This window comes from Schistocerca serialis, chromosome 3, assembly GCF_023864345.2.
Source record: "Schistocerca serialis cubense isolate TAMUIC-IGC-003099 chromosome 3, iqSchSeri2.2, whole genome shotgun sequence".
NCBI lineage: Eukaryota > Metazoa > Arthropoda > Insecta > Orthoptera > Acrididae > Schistocerca > Schistocerca serialis.
The window spans coordinates 365,748,316-365,770,795 of NC_064640.1; the positions used below are offsets into that span (position 1 = coordinate 365,748,316).

Here is a 22,480-nt window from a genome sequence, read left to right on the forward strand (position 1 = left end):
GAAAGAACAATGATAAATATTGTCTATTGGTTACAACGGATCAACTTTAGCTTCTTTCATTCGCAAACAATTCTTTCAAATGATCACAATAGCACTCACTATTCCCCCTTACATCAACAATAAATCGATATTCATATTAACTAAGAATTGTCACTTTAACTTCATTTATGTGTATGAAATGAGAAAATAGAAAAGGAGAAGATTAACCTAGCCTTCAAACGGTAGCAATTTCTTTTCACAATTATATAGAGTCTATAAAATATATAATCATTGGTTTCTGAACTAACGTTGCTTTGGTTACTGTATAACATCTCTAACTGTTCTGCACTCAGTCAGCAGTTGTGATTGTCAGCCCTTCATCTTTGATGGCATTTTAAGTCGACAAACACAAAGTAACCACGTAAATTGTTTCTAAACGGCAATAAATGTATTTTTTTTCATAATTAGCATTATGTTCTCCCAGACACCAGCGGATGTTTCAATAGCTGTCCGCAATACTTACTGGCAGATACAGAGAGAAAAAAGTACGCAAAATATGCGACATGATAAAAGCTACAACTAGTTACATGTATGTACACAAGGGAAGTGAAAGCTTATCTTTAGCAGTGAACCCAACAACGTCCACATTACACACACACACCGATTACCGATAAGTAGAGCACAAATTACATCGCAGATAACGGCCACTAACAAATTGTAATGACAAAACTAACATGGCGCAAAGAGAGAGAGAGCTGTAGTGTTATCTGGGGTCGGGGTTATGTTCAAGAGAGTCAGTGCTTATTTCTGTCCAGCATGCGAATACTAGTACTCTCGCGACACACAACTCGAATCAACTGAGAAGGGATTTTCGCTACAAACGTGGAAGAAGTAAACTGTTTCTTCCTGGTCCTAAGTATAAGAGGCGATCACAAAGCTTCTGTTCGAAAGCCGTACAATTCAGAATCGATATGTCAATCGCTGTGAGCACTGAGCATTAAGGCAATCATCCCACCGACGCACCAGGTTGAATAGTCCCGGTTTGTAAAACGCCGTGTCCTGGCCCGTGCAGAAGTCCGTAACTGCCTGCAGCACATCCTCGTCCGACTCCAACCGTCGACCCTTCGAGGTGTTTTTTAAGGGATCGGAGGCGATATACTTGCATGAGGAGAGATCAGGACTATTGAGCGGGTGCTCACTTTAGTCTCGCAGTCGAGGTTGGCCTCCCAGATCGACCGGCGTCTTGTGTCGAATCGCGACCAGCAAGGAACTTCACTTTTCGGCAGACATGCTGCCCCATACACATTCTTCATTCTCCGATGGATGTCTTTCGCTATTTGTCCTTCGGCGGCCACGAAAAGAGTAACAGCACGTTGGTGGTGTTTGGACGCATTTGGTAATAACTTCGTCTAAGTTCACGTATCCGCATTTACCGCACGTAAATCAGACACACACGAATGCCACAGTGATCCCTTGCCTACATCTCGGTCCTTATATACCTGCATAGGAATATCGCTACAGTACATATACGCTGCACCAACGCCGTCAAACGGGCGCTAGCAGCACCCGAATGTGAAGGGACGATCAAAGGAAGAAGGATTAGGTTTTAAAGTCCAGTCGACGAGAAAATCATTAAATTCAGAGCAGAGGCTCGGTTTCGACAATTATTGGGAAGGTAATTGGTCCTACCGTTTTCAAAGAAATCACCTGACATTCGTCTCAAATGCACTGACACTGACATCCGAACACCAGAAGAAGCTAAAATGACATAACGATCTATATGCAACGTATGAACGCTTTTCGTTGGATGGATCCTTAGTTCAACTCAGAAGGTGTGTAACAAGCAAAACATTGACGACTCTCATGAAGAACATTCCTATAAATCGTTCTACCGAGCTCAGCATTGGCTACAGCAAACTAAATCTTTCACAGTAAAAATGGGCGTGTCTCAATGTTGTATATTGGCTCCAGTACTCTGTGCTTTGCACACCAATTATAGGACTGGCACCACTATTTGCAAAGCCGATTACCTAGCATTTGCTGTAATATATCTTTCATAGAAGACAAAATATCAAAGCCAAGGATCTAGAAACCGAGAATGTTTTTACGAGACGTGGAGATTTTGTTTAAATTCACCTGCGAAAGAAATATGTGTAATTCCACTTGAACAATAGAATAACAAGTTAACAACTGAAGCTGAGCTTGTGTCAGAAAAAAATGTAAAACATATTTTAAGCCTGAATATCTTGGTGTAGGTTGAGAGTAAATATCAATTTGCCTCGCACTACAATTAAATGATCATTTTTTTTATTACACCATAATAGATTTCGAGGCTACTAACACGATCTTCACATGCACCTGTGACATGAATCCGGTATATCTGAATAAGGGGGCCGGCCGTTGTGGCCGAGCGGTTCTAGGCGCTTCAGTCTGGAACCGCGCGACCGCTACGGTCGCAGGTTCGTATCCTGCCTGGGGCATGGATGTGTGTGATGTCCTTAGGTTAGTTAGGTCTAAGTAGTTCTAAGTTCTAGGGGACTGATGACCTCAGATGTTAAGTCCCATACTGCTCAGAGCTATTTGAACCATTTTGAATAATGGGCTAGTAGCGTCGAAGTCGATGGTGTTACGAGAACAAAAAAAAGGAGATCACTCAATTGCAGTGTGAAGAAAATCATTATTACTTTCAACTTAAACGAATGCATTCCCGTGATTCCGTCAACGTTGCGAAGTTTAAATATATTTTGTATAACTTTCAATTGCAAATGTGTTTGATAAATAACAATCACAAATTTAAAACGTAGGACGTCATCACAAGGAAACTGGCAAATGCCGCTCCATCTCCGTATTGCAGCTATCACCTTAGCATTTAACCCGTCTGTGAATATTGCTCTCCATCCTGATAAAACAGCCGCTATGCCAACAATGATGTTAATGTATGAGAATTAACACTGAAATAAAACCCTTTATCATCGTGGCACACTTATACTAGCATCACACATTCACAGCCCAGATGTGGTAACAGAAAATGTTACATTACTCCAACCATCCACAGGGCTTCTCAATGCTCGTGACCCTATACGGCATTCTTCAAAACTGGCTTCAGTTCTGATCTTAGTACGGCGAGGTATGAAGAATAATTTCAACATCAATGCAAAATGGTGCCAGATATGGAACTCGGCCACAATGAATTATCAAGGTATCAGAGAGCGCTCACTTAAATTAGAGGGGCTTACTTTGAAGAAGGAATATATGGTCTACATTTAACCAACCAACCACGGACAGGCCACGTGAGGCATAATAGCCTCACAGGCTACTAGGTACTCCAGAAGTCTCCATACTTATCGACTCATCGTATCATCCTTATCATATTTTCTTGCGTTTTGTAAATAACTTTTTCACATAAAAAATAATTAAAATTTAGAGATATCAGAGACAACCTAAATTTGTGTGATCAGATGGGGCTTTACACACCGCTTATCTCGACTGCGAGAACAAGACGAAGAGTCAAACCCTTCACCACTGCGTTACATCGGTTAAATTCGTGGATTTCTGCGAGGCTGGGCACAAATCAATTTCTCTGCACATTAACTAAGCCTGTGGCAGGATTTTTGAAATGGTTTCTAGTAGCCCCCCCCCCCTCTCTCTCTCTCTCTCTCTCTCTCTCTCTCTCTCATCCTCAGTGGTATTAATACAACAAGGTAACCAAGAGAGCTCCTGTGAATTTTACAAACGTAGAAGAGAGGTAGTGGTACATTAAACAGTAGAATACGTCCATGAGTTGCGCCCGTATGGATCAGGAATGATAAAACGTTGTCTGTGAGCAACAAAGAAACGAGTTCACGTTCCGGAACACACGTTTAATCCCCAATAGAGGTTAACTCAACGTAAATTACTCTCTTGAAAGGCAGTTTCATTCTGGAATACTTAGCTCGCCACCAATGTACCTAAGGCGATCCTCTACGCAACAAATAATATGACGTAAAATTATCAGATTCACCAGATTGGTGACCGAACCTGAAGCCTCGAGAATGTGGACGTAGCACATCTGCGGCCAGAACCGTGACCGGCCATTCACTTTTCGTTCAGGATTGTGGAAACGTCAGAAGCTGCGTCACAGTGAGGCTTCAACGTGCTCTCGGAGCGATCAATGTGACACGGCACACCCTGTCTCCCACTGCCACATCCGTTCATAGGCCACTGCCCTTGAGTGACAGCTGAAAAAGAGGGGCAAACGGCACATCACAAAGATCTAAAAGACTCGTGGTATACGCGATAGGAAGGTAGGCAGCACGATGACGTAAGTGGAGATCAGAGTTGGCCGCAGCGGATGTTGTAATAATTCAACACCTTTGCCGTGAGTCACGTCATGCTGGTTATCTGTTTTGCTTATATTAGCGCTCTGTGTTCGACCAAGGCAGAGCGTCAGTAACACGCTCAACTCGTGATTTGGAGGCGCGTAGCTCGAAAGGAAGAGATAACGTAAACGTCTACTTCGACGTGGTGAAAAAGAAAACTAGCTTGGTTAGGGACTGATGGAGAAAGGAAGCGCCCATGGTCATCACGGCAACCGCCTGCACTGATTTAGGGAAACAGCGTGAAGTTTAAACTAGAAGGGCTGGGAGGCGATTTCAACGCTGCTGACCTCCACAGCGCGTCCATTGCATCATCTCGCTCGGTAGCGAGGCAGTCACGTCCGTTGTTGGTTCTCCATACTCAGAAACGGTCCTTGGCCAAAAGAACGTAATATTCCTTCGAAAGAGTCTCTCGGCATCTGAATAAGATTGGTTCTGAACGAATGGGACTCCAATCTGATTAGCAACCCAAGTACTCGAGCAGCAGCCATAGTCGCTGTTCCCTGTCCGCTCTCTCTTTTGCATTTGCGGGCGGCGCACTTTCCGGAAGGCTCCCGTTAAATCAGCGTTACATACGCCCTACCTACTATATGTGTTCGTTTTACTCTATATTCTTTGGAAGGTTAGACCTTGATATTCAATTATTTCATTGGATTCAGGCCACTGAACGCTGTCTGTGAATGTCACAGGCTATTTCCCTCCATTCAATCTCATCAACTTAATTTACCCACGTTTTCTACTGTTCAGCGTAAATCCGAATGTGAGGTTACCACTGACGGAACCCAAGCCCGGACAGGAAAAGGATGGTGAAGCTGGACAAAAATACGGCCACAGTGCGAGAAATGCATGCTTGAAGACAAATGTAGATGCCAGCTAAGCCTGCAGGGTGCTCTGAACACGAACGGCACCTGTGCAGTGCCCTCAATACGTCGCAAGGGTCAATCGTGGTCAGAAAAGTGTTCTGTGTAGTTGTGATTGCATTAAGTAGGAGCTACGTGAATTCGAACGTGGGCAAAATGTTGGTTCTAGTATGGTGCGTGCTTCCATAACCAAGATAGCCGAAGTTTTTGGTGTTTCAAAAGGTGCCGTATCGCAGATTTATGCCACATATAGGGAAAGCGGAAAACATCAGTTAACTATATATGACGGTAGTATCTGTTCCCGAAAGAGCAGTTACCGTTGATGACCATGCAGCTTTGCTAGAAATTAAATGATAATTAGTAGATTAATCTGCCACGAGTAATGAGTATGATGGACAAACATCTATTAGGCGCACTACGAATGTAGTGGTGTGGACATGTTGGCAATGTGGGCCTCACGGGGAGCGTGCAAGGGATAAGTCCCTGCAGGCGCACTATCCTCTGTGCCCTCGGTGGCTCAGATGGGTAGAGCGTCTGCCACGTAAGCAGGAGATCCCGGGTTCGAGTCCCGGTCGGGGGCACACATTTTCAACACGTCCCCAATGAAGTATATCGACGCCTGTTTGCAGCTACGGTGTCCATTTAATTATCATTTCATTATCAGCTAAGTCGCAACCCGGACGAAAGAGTGTGTTGAGTGATCGTGGCGGACGGTCATTGAAGAGGACTGTGACGAAAAATAAGATGACGGCAGCTTCAAAAGTCACTGCAGTGCTGAATGTCACACTCCCCAACACTGTCTAAACAAAAACAAAAAACAAAGAGAGCCCCATAGGCAGGTAAGAGCAGGGCGAACTGGAATGCCAAAACCACTCATCAGGAAAACGTTGCGCCGATGCCATAAAACCTGGACTATTGAGCAATCGAAGAATGCCATGTGGTCAGGTAAGTCTAGCTTCACACTGTTTCCAACTTCTAGCCGGATTTACGTTCCAAGATGGATACATGGTGCGGATTTGCTCATGATTTCGAAGCCATATCGTGGTATTCCATGGACCCCATTGTTACTCAGCATGGTCGCATTGCTACCAAGGATTATACGAACATTTTGGCTGATCAGATCCATCTTATGGTACAATGTTTTTCCCCCAATGGTGATGCTGTGTTCCAAGACGACAGGGCCCCTGTTCACAGCGATCACATCGTCCAGGACTGGTTTTATGACGACGAAGATGAATTTTCAGATCTGACCTGGCCACCACATTCACCAGATCTCAATATTACTGAGCCTTTGCAGTCTACTTTGGAGACAAGGGTGCGTGATCACTACCCACTTCCATCGTCGTTACCTGAAGTTGCCACTATTTTGCAGTAAGAATAGTACAAAATTCTCCTTGAAAACATTATAGGACCAGTATTTATCCATTCAGACACGACTGGAAGCTGCTTTGAATTCCAACGGTTTCCCTACACCGTATTAGACATGGAAATGTGTAGTATTTGTGGTGCTTCCATATTTTTGTCCACCCCTGTCAATCGGTTGTGACCTTTTCAAACGAACCATTCCAGAATTCGTGTTAAGCACTCCTAAGAAACCACTGAAAACTACAATCTGGAAGGCCGAACGGAGATGTAACAGCCAGCCTCACGAATACGAATCCACTCTGTTAACCATGGCGCAGGCTACGTCGCCCTGACATTCTAGGCAAGCTTTTACTCGCTACACTGAAAGCGATTATTGTCTAAGCTGAAACTTCCTGGTAGATTAAAACTGTGTGCCGGACCGAGACTCGAACTCGGCACCTTTGCCTTTCGCGGGCAAGTGCTCCGCTGAAGAGTGAAAATCTCGTTCTGGAAACATTCCCTAGGGCCTAGGCTGTGGCTAAGCCATGTCTCCGCAATATCCTTTCTTTCAGGAGTGCTAGTTCTGCAAGGTTTCGCAGGAGAGCCTCTGTAAAGTTTGGAAGGTAGGAGACGAGATGCTGGCAGAAGTAAAGCTGTGAGGACGGGGCGTGAGTCGTGCTTGGATAGCTCTGATGGTAGAGCACTTGCCTGCGAAAGGCAAAGGTCCCGAGTTCGAGTCTCGGTCCGGCACACAGTTTTAATCTGCCAGGAAGTTTCATATCAGCGCACACTCCGCTGCAGAGTGCAAATCTCATCGCTACGACAATACTACCCTGTGTAGTTTAGAACCACCAACAAAATTCTGTATTGTAAATTAAAAACGCAGTATTATATGTGTTCTACAAGATTAATTTATTTACTTAACCAGTTTTCGGTTTACAAGGTCATCAGACTTCAACTGACTATCGTAGTCAAAAAAGTTATAATATTTGTAAACAACATTGGATAAGATGTTATTCATCGAGAATGAGGCACGAACAGAGTAAATCTCATCTTTGACAGTGCAGTGGTAATGCAAGTTAAAAAAGGTTAAAAGTTGAACAGTAACTTTTTTTTTAATTGCATTACTACTGCATCTTCAAAGGTAACTTATTTGACGACGATAGTCAGTTAAAGTCTGATTATGGAACTGCAAGCCGGACACTGGTTAATTAAATAAATTAAATCTGTAGGGCATACACAATATTACGTTGCTCTACAAAGAAGCAACATAAGAATTAGTTAACGTAGTAAAGTTTTGCTCACACTGCATGAATTCGTACTGAGATTCGGATTACTTATTAAACTGTAGGCCCTTGGTTGAGCTGTTTCTCAGGAGGATGGAAAGAACAGTATCTATAAAAACAACATACCGAAACGAGAGACGGCTGCGCGTGAACACAGCGCTGCTGTCGACGAGTGAAGAATACAAGGAGCGCGCGCTTAATGTGGCCGCATCCGTTGCGAACGTTCTATTGTGTGGTGTTATACGGCGGTGATCTTAGAATACGATTGTGAAGTTCATTATGTCTGAAAGACCAGTTTTTGATTATTAGCGTGAACATCAGTGTTTCTACTCACTTTCAACATTCACTGTTTCTGAGCCCATCCAATAGCTATTCTTTTTCTTTTTTCTATTTTCAAGACAATCTTCCTCGGCTTTACGAAAACGCAATTATTGATCTTGATAACGAGCCGTACCATACTCTTCGAGAAGAAAATGTTCCTAATGGGACTTCCAATAAAACGAAACAACGCAGGGGAATGCAGCCGGGCCACGTCATCCACAACCGTCGATATACCTGCGATTGTCGACGACGTCACCCGGGTTCCGACTGTATTCCCGTAAGTTATTTGAACATTGTATACGCCGGCAGAAACTCAGAATGGCTAAAATCTAAAAATATCGCTTTTGAAGACGGTATGTTGAAAGACGAACTATGAGAAATCGTTAAAAACAGAAGCACACAACGTGATGACTGGGTGTTGTGTGATGTCCTTAGGTTAGTTAGATTTAAGTAGTTCTAAGTTCTAGGGGACTGATGACCATAGATGTTAAGTCCCATAGTGCTCAGAGCCATTTGAACCGTTTTTTAGAAGCACACAACGAATATGCGGAAGATGAAATGGCTAACAATGCAGGGAAAGCTATTCTCAGAATTCTTCCGTACCAGTACGAAATAAACGCCATCGAGTTAGTTTGGGTCACAATCAAAGCCTATGTTGCATCATGAAGCCGCACACAAAATGTCGGAAGTCAAAAAAACTATTAGAACAAGTAGTAAGAACAGTGACTGCAGAGGAGTGGAACAAATGTGTCGGCCTCCATGTGATGGAAAAAGCTGAAACTCAAACGTGGAAATTAGATTGCATTATATAGGAGAGAGAAGAGAGTTTTGTTATAAACCTGAATGAAAATAGTTCAGGTTCGACAGAATTAACTTAGTTTTATCGTTTCTTTAACAATATTGTAACTGTCACTGTTATTAAAATCGCTTGTGTTTGAATCTCGTATGTCGTCTGCTTTCTGCGCTTTTTTTTTTTAAATACATTGCAGCCCAAGATCCTTGTCAAGGTTTCTCGGGAGTGACACACGCATCATTGTGACGTCAGCACGGCGACCAAATTCTAAGCGTGCACCCCCTGCTTTCACTGGAACAGGTGGTGGTCGGCCACGTGAAACTGTGTTTCGTCCCAGCTCTCTGTGAATAGACTGCAAAGTGATGGTCCAACCGACTACAGTATAATTATCTTTTATATTGCTCCAGCACTCAGCCTACCTAGGAGATAAGGTCAGGGTGCGTTCGCGGATCATGCTGGTGTTTATAGAGAGATTTCGTTGGGTCAGCTCTTTTGAAAAGAAGCAGGAGTCATATAAAGTTTATGTCGGTGCAGAGGCGTGCCCTGACGGTGACCCACGTTTACAAGCAGTAAACTACGGCAGTACGCAGTGCAGCTGTGGAGAGGCGCAGTTGGTATCAGTTACGATGACGTCAGAATGAAGTAACCTGCCATTTCGACCCATGGGTACTGCCAGAGTAAGATGCACGTACAGCTTATTGTACAAAGCCGCTTTTACCAACCTAGCGAAACACCTAGGTTTCCACAAACTGCGGGCAGATTCCTGGTCACATTTCTGCCTCAGACTTTCCATGCAGTGGCACTACTAACAGATTGGATTGATTGATTGATTGATTGAGGGGATTAGGGGACTAAACGGCGAGCTCGTCAGTCCCGGGATTCCAGAGTTATTCGCGGAAGAGAGAGGGTCCGCTAAAAGTGGACGGATCCATTCATAGGAATCAAACTATAAAACGAGGAAATTAAACACACACAGTAGAAGGCATAAAAGGGTAGACCATATCTATATCTAACAAATGGAAAACAGAGGGATAAAAGAGGGGTTTTACACGGGGGAGTGGTCATGTGTCCCAGCCCGAGCAAACGTGATGAGAAGCCCCAACTACAGCCACCCTGCCCCTGCTCGAGGGGTACAGCAAAACCTTGTATCTGAAAATAAAAACCGCTTTCACAGAGGAAACTGTGGACCAGTCCGTGAATCGTCTGCTAATATTAAAGATAAGGAATCTGGAAGAATATACTTAGTACGAAGGGCCACATTTCTTGACAAGCAACTTTTCTACATAGAAGACTGAGAGCAAGATACCGGCAAAAGCGCTATTACTTCAATACAACGTTTACTGATGATATTCTTTTCTCACTCGTTCCCCGATCTCAGCTTTCCAGGATAAAAGCGCTCAAATCCATTTAACTGTATAGCAATGATCTTATATGATAAACGCTTGAATCAAGAAGGCCTCCGCAAAAAAAAAGTTCAAATGGCTCTGAGCACTATGGGACTTAACATCTGAGGTCATCAGTCCGCTAGAACTTAGAACTACTTAAACCTAACTAAACCAAGGACATCACGCACATCCATGCCCGAGGCAGGATTCGAACCTGCGGCCGTAGCGGACGCACGGTTCCAGATTGTAGCGCCTAGAACCGCTCGGCCACCGTGGCTGGCGAGGATCGGTGCACCGGCCAGCCGGGCCATGGGTTTTAGACGGTTTGTCACGTCCCGTTAGGTGAGAACCTTCGCTCACTTTCACATTACACGCAGACAGTAGGGGGTACACACAGGGTGGCGAAAGGAAGAATATCCGGCCAAACAAACCATCCATGCACAATCCGTTAGCTAACAACGCCGGCCCTGCGCGGATGCGGGACAACGGCACAAGAAAAAGATCAATCAACATCAATACCCTGCAAGCCATCTGACGGGGTGTAGCGGGGGTACTTCTCGTACTACTTGCGAATGGCACAAGGGGGGAATGATTGTGTCTGTATTAGCTCTTTTCATCGAGTTTTCTCGTCGTAGTCGAGAAATGTATGTGGTAGGAAGTAATATGATATCCGAATCTTCCCGGACAGCACTCACTCGAAATTTCAATAGTGATGCACAACGCCTCTCTTGTAGCGTCTGACACTGGAGCTTGTTGAGCATCTCTAACATTCTCACGCTGACGAAACGATTCCGTGACGAAATGTGCCGCTCTTCGTTGTATCTTCTCTCTCTCTCTCTCTCTCTCTCTCTCTCTCTCTCTCTCTTCTATAAGTCCTACCTGGTAAGGATCCCAGATTGGTGAACAATATCTACATCTACATGCATACTCTGCAAATCACATTTTAGTGCCTGGCAGATGGTTCATCGTACCACCTTCACAATTCTCTATTATTCCAATCTCGTATAGCGCGCGGTGAGAATGAACACCTACATCTTTCCGTACGAGCTCTGATTTCCCTTTCCTTTATCGTGGTGATCGTTCCGCCCAATGTAGGTCGGTGTCAACAAAATATTTTCGCATTCGGAGGAGAAAGTTGGTGGTTGGAATTTCGTGAGAAGATTCCGTTGCAACGAAAAACGCCTTTCTTTTACTGATGTCCAGCCCAAATCCTGTATCATTTCTGTGAGACACTCTCCCATATTTCGCGATAATACAAAACGTGCTGCCTTTCTTTGAACTTTTTCGATGTACTCCGTCAGTCCTATCTGGTAAGGATCCCAACATCGCGCAGCAGTATTCTAAAAGAGGACGGACAAGCGTAGTGTAGGCAGTCTCCTTAGCAGGTCTGTTACATTTTCTAAGTGTCCTGCCAATAAAACGCAGTCTTTAGTTAACCTTCCCCCACAACATTTTCTGTGTGTTCCTTCCAAGTTGTTCGTAATTGTAATACCTATGTATTTAGTTGAATTTACGGCTTTTAGATTAGACTAATTTATCGTGTAACCGAAGTTTAACGAGTTCCTTTTAGCACTCATGTGGATGACCTCGCACTTTTCGTTATTTAGGGTCAACTGCCACTTTTCGCACCATTCCAATATTTCTTCTAAATCGTTTTGCAGTTTGTTTTGATCTTCTAATGACTTTATTAGTCAATAAACGACAGCGTCATCTGCAAACAACCGAAGACGGCTGCTCAGAGTGTCTCCCAAATCGTTTATATAGATAAGGAACAGCAAAAGACCTATAACACTACCTTGGAGAACGCCAGAAATCACTTCTGTTTTAGTCGATGTCTTTCCGTGAGTTGCTGCGAACTGTGACCTCTCTGACAGGAAATCACAAATCCAGTCACATAACTGATACGATATTCCGTAAGCACGCAATTTCACTACGAACCGCTTGTGTGGTACTGTGTCAAAAGCCTTCCGGAAATCCAGAAATACGGAGTCGATCTGAAATCCGTTGCCAATACCGTTCAACACTTCATGTGAAGAAAGAGCTAGTTGTGTTTCACAGGAATGATGTTTTCTAATCCCATGTTGACTGTGTGTCAATAGAACGTTTCCTTCGAGGTACTCAAGAATACTCAAGAATCGGTCGAACATGCGCCTTGTAAGCCACTTCTTTCGTGGACGGATACCATTTCCTTAAGATTTTTCCCTTGAATCTCAGTCTGGCATCTGCTTTTCCTACTATTTGTTATATGTGGTCATTCCACTTAAGGTCACCGTAAGTGCCGTCTGCAACTGACCGTGTCAACTGGTACCTGAGGTAGCAACGCAATATGACAAAGCTGAACAGAATAAAAGGCGTGACCAATATCATTCTCTAAATGGTTATAGCTACCTGTAAAGAACTAGCCGTCGGTCGCTTCGTTATTCTGATCCAGGTATAGTATGTGGCCAACAAGGAAGGAGAGGTATTTGAACATAGATCGTAATCACCGGATTTTGCGCCAGTGTCCTGGGTTGAATTCCAAACTTTTCCGCAATAACACTACCGATATTGACCCGTCAGTCGGATGGAAAAGTTAATTTCCGGAGTCCCCTCGCGGCTATTCGCAATAAGTAGCATATGTGGCGACACCTAGTTTCACCCTCTCCATTCTTCCATTCCCTACCTGGCTCCCGTGTAACAGCGCTATACGACTTTTCTATTTAAACATTACTCTGCAACAGACGGACTATCGACGTTGTATTTACCGGCAGTTGATAGATTTACTCAGAATTGCTCAAAACGGGAAATCGTATCTTGGCCTACATCTTCCACAAATAGTTTCCTAGGAGTTTAAATACGCGAGAACGCGTTATGGATCAGCGCAGAGCTAACTATTTTGCGCAACCTCTCGTCTACGATTGGCACGATAAAAAGGGAAAGCAAGTGACGACCGGCAATGGCTTTGTTTCGGAGCACGCCCCGTTACAAAGCGAGAGGTTCGGAAGCCTTTCGCGGTAACTGAAGCGTACTCTAACAGCACAGGTGTTAGATCACTGCCCGCGACAGAAACATACTGAGGTTCTAGTTCACATCGTTAGCTTGTCTGGCTAGTACACTCAGCTGTCTGACTAGGTAAGTGGCCCAAAGTAGGCCCTAGCGCTCGCAACTGAATTCACGCTATCTACGGCGACGTCATACTGGCCGGCAAATGAAAGGGGTGTAAGACACGAGGAAAACTGGAGCACGAGTTAAATATTTATACGATGTAGCATTACGAAGACGCTGATTATCGACAATATAAAGCAGCCATATTTTATTTTATGTTATTTTTTATTTTTTATTTTTATTTATTTATTTTATTTATTTATTTATTTATTTTTTGACGTTCAGCCGAGACGAACATATTTCCGCGCAAAGTGATTGCATAATCGACAACCCACTAGTTTCATGCATGAACTCTCAGGACAATATTATAAGTAGACATTGGCTTCTCATCCAAACAATGTTCACAAGTGAGGACATCTCTGAGATACTCTTTTTTGGTCAGACTTAGGTTTCCCCACGCGATTGAAACGACGGAAGAGCTCTTTACAAGATACGCCACGTCACACTGGCCTCTCTAAGAATAACTCCCAGACCCTAAATCAAAGAGGAAAATAAGGCAGTACTGGACAAGGATAAAGAGGGGAAATGGGAGCATTTGAAACGAGTTAGGGAAACCTATTTCACTATGGTCTGAAGAGCATCTGAACGCAGCTCCTTCTGGAAACAAGTCCAGTGCTATCATCAGTGTGGCATCTCGGTCGATCATATGTAGCATACTGCTCCACGCAACTGAAAAAGCGGGTGTGTTTGACGACAGTTAGGTCATAGGAGTGTAACAATAGAGAACAGCGAAGTTTAGAGAGCAGTTTAATGGGGACTACAGTTCCTGAAGGTTACCTCTTCCTATACAGAACCAGTTCCGCTTTTACACGCAAATATCCCGTATCACAAACACGAATGACATCAAACCCAGAAACATGCTTCAAAGTTCTTTAGAATTCTCCGTGATGTATTATACCGAATAATATCAAATTTCTTTGATAACAAGAGAAAACCTATCTACAAATACCTCAGATTTTCAAAGATTACGTAGAAGTGGGACAATGGATGTCACCAACTGTCAGGAGACAGTTCGAAATAACAGCTACCACGAGTGATTTTAAAGCATGTAAAGTTCCACTGAGAATAGAGAAAATTATTTCGAAAATTATACATATGAGGAGCTGTACTGTGAAACTATCTTTGTACAGCGTAGGTGGCTAATGATTGTTATGTGCAACGCTGTCTAGTTATAGGTACGTGTGGATATCGAAGGACGGGATAGTTTAAATTTTGTGGTGACACGCATCCCACTCGGGTCAAAATGCATAGGCGACGCCAGCCTTAACAACATCATGCGACCGACAGCCACCAAGGAACATTGTCGTCTCCCATTTATTTAGACAATGCAGCCTGATCTTAGCGAGTTTACTGTGCAGAGGATGAACCCGTTCAGAAAACATTACATAATCTAATTATGTATCAGTTAAATTGTACTTACTGAAATTAATGCTCTTATGTTCAGAAGTTGCGATTAAAAATATAAAAAAGACGAGGTGTCAGCGATATTCTGAAAAACTTCTTAACGAATGAATAAACAGTATACTGTGCTGGGTTCGTTGATCACTTGTTCGGTGGCAGTCACAAACTTATCTTGTACAAACCTCCACTGCTCCGAAGGTTTAGCGTCAGCCTCATTGCCGTTTCACCAACACAAAAATATTGCATATGCATGTTCTTTACAGCCACTCCTTAACTTCTTAACGAAGTGGTAAGCACTTGTTTTGTTGTTTGCGTCTAATACGTTTGTAAGTGGCTTCCTGCGAGTTCCTTATGATAAGCGACGCACGAACCGATAATCACGACAGGAAGACCTGGTGTCCTGGAGAACAGGTTTCAAGTGCCGAGTGCTGCTGACGTAAGTGAACCTAAAATCAGGTTTCAAGTGCTGAGTGCTGCTGACGTAAGTGAACCTAAAATCCACCTTTCCACCGCACACGAAAGCTCTTTAAAGACGTCTGACGGCTGAATACTGCTCAGCTGTGTAGGAATTGCCCAGCAAGCCAGAAATGGACGGCATAAAATAATTCTCAGAGCAAAAACGAAATTAGGTGGGTTTTGCAGTATCCCACGTATTACATATACTGCTTGAGGTAAACAGCGGGAAATTGCTTATTTATGACAAATGATCTATTGCCCCCTGTCAACACCAGTCAGATTCAAGTAAATGTTAAGTCTTGACATCTCTGTCAAAAATGACATGAAATTAAGTCGAGATAAACTGCAGTGGAGACTGCGGTACTGGTCTTAGTCTTTATCGACTATGTAAGTGTAGAAGGTATCTGATAACGAAGTTGAACCTTCCTGCTAGTAGCCACATTACGTATTTGAAAATTACGTCATCTGCAATCGATTACTGAAATACAGGTGTGGGTCGATGAGCACTTCAGAGCTTTTACGAGACAAAGACTCTGAACTCGTGTACGAATCTGATATTTGAACTGAAAGAGAAGAAGGTTGCGGCCAGCAGTGAGGTCAGAAACCCGCCTGCTGTGTGGTGCGCGCCGGACGTCACGTAGACACGCCGCCTTTCGCTACTTCGCTGAAGCTTTCTCAACTCGCGAGACGAACAGAAAAAAACAGTACTGGCCGTTGACAACGGAATTATCCATAACCTACGCGCATCACTGCAACGAAGACCGCTGTTTCTACACCAATATTGGTACTCGGGTAACCAGTACGTTGTGGCATGTGGATTAGTGAGTTTCTCATTACAAATACAAATGTGCGACAATCGATACCAAATCGATACTCCATTTTTTTCAGTGACTAATCGCTTCTTCCACATCTAGAACAAATTTGCTAACGCGAAAATGACAAGTTGCCAAGTGATTCGGAGACCACATTAAACTGTAGGTCCTCAGTAACAAGCTGTGTAAGTCAGTTTAAATGTTGGAAAAAAGACAAAGGTATAACTACATTGGGACAGTGCCTAGTAAAGCACTGCAGTGTTGAACCTATCCTTAGCGACGATGAAAACGTTACCTTCTTTTTTAATCTTCCATCGTACAGTGTACTGATGTTGTAACAAGTGGACAGGTACGCCTTCAGTGGTTACCAACCTTTCTGAGACCTTTACCCTGATTGCATCAGACATAAGCTAGTATCCTATTGATCCCTCTCACCACGTTTAACAACATAAACGCCTAGCTACGCTTCAGAATGAAAAAAAAAAAAAATCTTCGAGCACATTCATTCTGAAAATGGCGAAAGGTAAATGATATTCAGTTTTTGATGGTGTTTTATTAATCGACGAACTAATGAATCAATGAGACAAGCGTATAGCTTCTTTCTAACAACCTTTTTTTTCCTTTTGTTTTTAACAGAACGATGGAGCAAGTCTCACCGAATCGCGGGTGCTATCTACAGCTCCTCCTCAGAAAAGAAAGTTAACTATCCACTTTGAGGGTAGACACTTGTTAACAAAACATGTATCGCTGTTCTCACTAGCGATACTCGCTTCACCCACACGCTCTACACCAATTTAAATCAACCGCCTTAAAACGTGTGCACTATATTTACTGTTTATAAATTACTTGACTGTCGGCCTGATTACTTCTGAAATGGCAGAAATTGGGAGATTTTAGGCTGCCAATGCTTTGCCCCTGATCGATGCCACTAATAACAATACTTAGTAGGCATTACAGCTGTGTAGTCGCCATCACACTGTTGTGTCGTGTTGTCAATTTGTTTATTGTTGCGAAGTGAATAATGAAGCAATTTCTAGTCTAATGTAGGAACTACCTACAACTCAGAGAAGGCATTTTCAAGAGGTATTTAAGCATTTGTGATGTACACGTCTTCTTTCCCCGTCATAGATGTATGGTACGAAGTACAAAGTATGCGATTCGTGTTATTTTGGATAATTTGTGTAGTCAGTATTACATTCTTTCAAAATAGTGATAAAAATTATTCAGTTTCGTGACTGGAACAACAGTACCCTCTTCGTTTTCACTACTCAAAAGATTTCATTTTACCCCTCAGGGACGTAATTGCCCCCAGGATGGGAAAACTGATATAGTTCAACTCGCAATTGGTATGCCGACACAACGGCTGCCTTTACGAGGGGTAGTGGTGAAGTTTTAATTATCAGTTCGAGAAAGTACTTAAAGTTTCTGTTTCTTTGCAGGTACATGTCTGCGGTAGGGATGACAAAACCGATCGGTATTTTAATTCTAAGTACCTGGTATTTTTCGTATTTATTTGGTCTCGGTTGTAATAGGTGTTTTTTTGTTTCTTGTTAATAACCGATTTAAGAGACCGAAGTATCAATTAGCCACAACGCAGTGCAAAAATAATAAATATAGCTGTTTTAAACCTCTGGTCTGATGACGATAATACAGACCGAAACAGGCTCTTTTTTGTTAAAAATAAAAATTTAAGTTGTATTCTGGTTCGGAGTCCACGTGAAATTGAAGCTCCCTCTGTAGCTGAATGATTAAGTTAGCTTAAAGATCAGAGGGAAGAAGTAGCTTGCCACCTCCTATACCTAGCAAAGTAATGCAATGTTCATCTCAACGTTAAGGTTAAATTTTAATTAATGTTAGACTAGGTATGACGAGAGTTTTGAAAGCTACTGGTATTTTGCACACGTTGCAAATGCGTACTTCGAAGAGCGCTATCTTTTCTGTAGAAAAACGTTGAAGATGACCTAAAGGGGATTATGTTGAAAAATAAATGCATTTTTTTTTTTTGCCTAAGTGTTTCACTGCAATGACGAGAAATTCCTTCATAGTGTACTCTAACAGTACTGTGTTGATGTACCTTGTTACTTGTATTACATTGCTTTTCTGACATTGGGAAGGGACCAACCTTGGAACGAACTGCTGATGATTTGCGACACTGGTCGCATTTCGCAACACTTTTCTTCTCATGCGACCTCAATGTCCACAACGACGTCTTTCGCGAACAGCTACAGAGAGCCCCCAACGTTTTCTATTAAGTCATTTAGATATATTGCTTCTATTCCACACATTCCACAAGCGGGTCTTCTTCGCCTAGTGTAGTAAATAGCTAGGAACACAACCACAACCATGGTTCAGCGTCAATGAATGTTCCATACATTCCACTTAATGCGATCTTTAAATCGTACCTACTTTTGACAATGAGTACAAAACTCATTTATATTAGATTTTTTTAAGTTTTCAAGTAACATAGTAAAGCAACGCATGAAAAAAATTCAGTGTATCCTTAAACGTCAAAACAGGCTATCGTACGACAGGCGGTCTTCTCAAATTGATTTCTTTCTGCAAACATCACGCGCTGGCCAGATTACTTAACGGACAAACAGATAACACACGAAGGTCGTAATGTTTACTGCTGTACACTGGCCGTTATGATCGCCTGAACACTTCTCTCTCGCATCAAAGCAACTGTTCCGCATTTCGCAGGCATGTTCCTTTTGATGAAGTAATCATTGCCAGCACTTTAAGTGGGTATGAAAACTATGCGGCCCTGCATCTGAGCATATCCAACTACAACTTGCAATACAGAAACGTATTTCTCAGAATTATGATCTACTATTCGAAACTTCGGTTGATACTAAGTAGTACAATCTGTAGAAATAAATTACTCATTTCACCATAATTTCTCCACAAGCTCTCGCCTTATCAGTTGTTACATATCGTCATGGCATCTCACAGCCAACGAAGTCATATGACTTTAAATTTCCTTTTGTCTTCATTTACTCCCTAAAGCAAATTATTTGTTGCGAAAAGTAGAAACTTAAATTGTGTTCTTGTCACTGTCCGCTTCAGTAAGTGTTGTGTCAGAGTACTTCACTGCCACACGGAGGAACAAAATTCAATCCATGAACAATGGAAGATTTTTTCTTGATGGGAGGACAGACATGGAGTTCACATAACCTTTTGAGTACACTTTGGGAACAACTTCAACGAGGAGTGGCAGTTTCAGTTTCGAAATCCGGTACTAATGATCCGCAGAGCAAATGGCCTGGAGAACAGTGTGCTGGCCATTACAACTCATGCACTACCGTCCAATAAATTCAGGGCTATGTCCAGCATGTTAATCATGTCGCAGACTTACGAGGGTTGAATGAAAAGTAATGCCTCCACCTTTGTTAATTGGGTTTGGATGAGAATATTTTAACAAATTAAAGGCAGAAACAATCCTTAGAATGTGATCTTTAATTACCAATATTCACTTTTCCACATACACACCAGCCAATTGGAAACATTTCTGCCAACAGTGATACGTTTTCTGAAGCCGTCACGGAAGAAGTCGACACACTGTTTCCGCAACCACAGTCTCATAGTTCTCTCAACGTCTTCATCAGAAGCATAATGGTGTCCCATGATTGAATGGAGAAAGGCGTCACCTTCATTCTAGTAACGCGAGAGGAGTTCCTGGCAAATTTCAAGTCTGTGCACGTTCATTTCAGGAGTCAGCATCTGGGATACCCATCGTGCACAGATCTTCCGATGGCCAAGTAATTAATAATGCGACCTACATGTTCTTGTGAAATGCCGATTGTGCTTGCAGTTTCTCTCTGAGTGATACGACGATCGTCCTGAATCAATCTGTCAACATTTTGCTTTTGAAACTCGGTAGCTGCTGTCACAGAACGTCCAACTCTTTGTTTGGCGCGCAAGTCAGATGTTCCCGCGTCAACATCTTTAAACTTACTCGCCGAACGACACACACTCCTCACATCAACACAGTCACCATTAACTGCTTTTATTCTCTGGTGTGACACCTTCTGCTGTCAAGAATTCAATGACTGCACGTTGCTTAAATCGCACTGACCGTCCGTCTGTGCAAGGTTCCATACTTAACACTGTAACAACACAACCGTTCAGTGATAAGACTTCCCGCCAACTGGAGCTGTAGAGAAGAGGCTAACAAGGAAACCTCCCCATCGCACCCCCCTCAGATTTAGTTATAAGTTGGCACAGTGGATAAGCCTTGAACAACTGAACACAGATCAATCGAGAAAACAGGAAGAAGTTGTGTGGAACTATGAAAAAAAAAGCAAAATATGCAAACTGAGTAGTCCATTCGCAACATATGCAACATCAAGGACAGTAAGACATCAGGATCGCTGTGGTCCCGTGGTTAGCGTGAGCAGCTGCGGAACGAGAGATCCTAGGTTCAAGTCTTCCCTCCAGTGAATAATTTAATTCTTTATTTTCAGACAATTATTATCTGTCCGTCACTTTTTTGGGAGTGATTATCACATCCACAAGAAAACCTAAATCGGGCAAGGTAGAAGAATCTTTATACCCAATCACCAAGTGTACGAGTTAGGTGGGTCGGCAACATATTCCTATCATGTGACGCACATGCCGTCACCAGTGTCGTATAGAATATATCAGACGTGTTTTCCTGTGGAGGAATCGGTTGACCTATGACCTTGCGATCAAATGTTTTCGGTTCCCATTGAAGAGGCACGTCCTTTCGTCTACTAACCGCACGGTTTTGCGGTGCTGTCGCAAAACAAACACTAAACTTATTACATTTAACAGAGACGTCAATGAACGAACGGACAGACCATAACTTTGCGAAAATAAAGAAAGTAAACTTTTCACTCGAGGGAAGAATGAACCAAGGATCTCTCGTTTCGCAGCTTCTCACGCTAACCACGGGACCACGGTGCTCCTGAGCTCAGACTGTCCTTGATGTTGCCTATCTTTTGCATGGACTACGCAGTTTGTATATTTTGCTTATTTTTTTCATAGTTCCACACAACTTCTTCCTGTTTTCTCGATTGATTTGTGTTCAGTTTTTCAAGGCCTATCCACTGTGCCAACTTATAACTAAATCTGAGGGGGGGGGGGGGGGGGGTGCGATGGGGAGGTTCCCTTGTAAGGAACAAGCCAGTACCTGCCGCATACCAATGCTGCCAACTGTTGATGAGTTACGAAGGTGGAGACATTACTTTTCAGTCAATCCTCATATGATTTCACATTAAACTTTCCAAACTTCTGTTGGCGCTGTACGCAGACTTCTGTAACAGTCCGTAGCCGGCAAATGCTTAAAAAACACATTCCCGGAATTAGTTCATTTATTTGTACGTATAATTTTACGAAATACAATAATGTTTTTTATAGATATGTGTTCCATTTCCTGCTGTGAAGTGCATGGGAAACTGAAATCCCATACTGCTTCTGTACGTGACGTAGCTTTCTGGAGTCCTTACCCACGCGTCATTATTTTCAGGAAGTAATGTTTAGCGTCGCTGCGTACGGACTCGCGCCAGTTAAATATTTGCCGTTTCGTTTCGATGCCAGCTACCTGCTATCTTTGGATACAAGGAAGATGAAAGTGTTTGGCGCTTGGTTTTGTGGACCATTACCTCTCCGTGCCAGGAGCGCAACGCCAAATGTCGACTGCCGTCACGAGTTGGAATTTTTACAGCGGCAGCTAGCAAATACATCAACCTAGCGTGCTCATTCACCCGTCAACTCGAGAATCGTGGCGCTGAGAAACGAAGTGTTTTTCAATGAGCTAAAGGAATCGTGGGACACCGAAAGGAGTGTGTTCGGACAGGAACAATCACAATCAATTTACAAACATACCTGTGCAGTTCAGTACCTGTGGGACTCCCAGTTTGGTTTAGATCGACTCAACACAAATGCGTGCCGGCCGGTGTGGCCGAGCGGTTCTAGGCGCTTCAGTCAGGAACCGCGAGACCGCTACGGTCGCAGGTTCGAATCCTGCCTCGGGCATGGATGTGTGTGATGTCCTTAGGTTAGTTAGGTTTAAGTAGTTCTAAGTTCTAGGGGACTGATGACCACAGATGTTAAGTCCCATAGTGCTCAGAGCCATTTGAACCATTTAAGTCCTCCCCGTATTTAGCAACACAGCAATGCTATGCAGAGCGAACATGTGAGTGCAAAAACTGGAACACACTGTGGCCGGCCGAAGTGGCCGTGCGGTTAAAGGCGCTGCAGTCTGGAATCGCAAGACCGCTACGGTCGCAGGTTCGAATCCTGCCTCGGGCATGGATGTTTGTGACGTCCTTAGGTTAGTTAGGTTTAACTAGTTCTAAGTTCTATGGGACTAATGACCTCAG

At 43.2% G+C, this 22,480-nt stretch overlaps 1 protein-coding gene and 1 non-coding gene across 2 annotated transcripts in view; one reads left to right on the forward strand and one right to left on the reverse strand.

The window, feature by feature from the left end:
* Positions 1 to 22,480, reverse strand: part of LOC126470181 (pyruvate dehydrogenase (acetyl-transferring) kinase, mitochondrial) — a 375,871-nt gene that overhangs the window by 263,304 nt on the left and 90,087 nt on the right. The window lies entirely within an intron of this gene.
* Positions 5,701 to 5,774, forward strand: Trnat-cgu (transfer RNA threonine (anticodon CGU)). The gene has a single exon. It is a non-coding gene; the product is annotated as a tRNA-Thr (tRNA).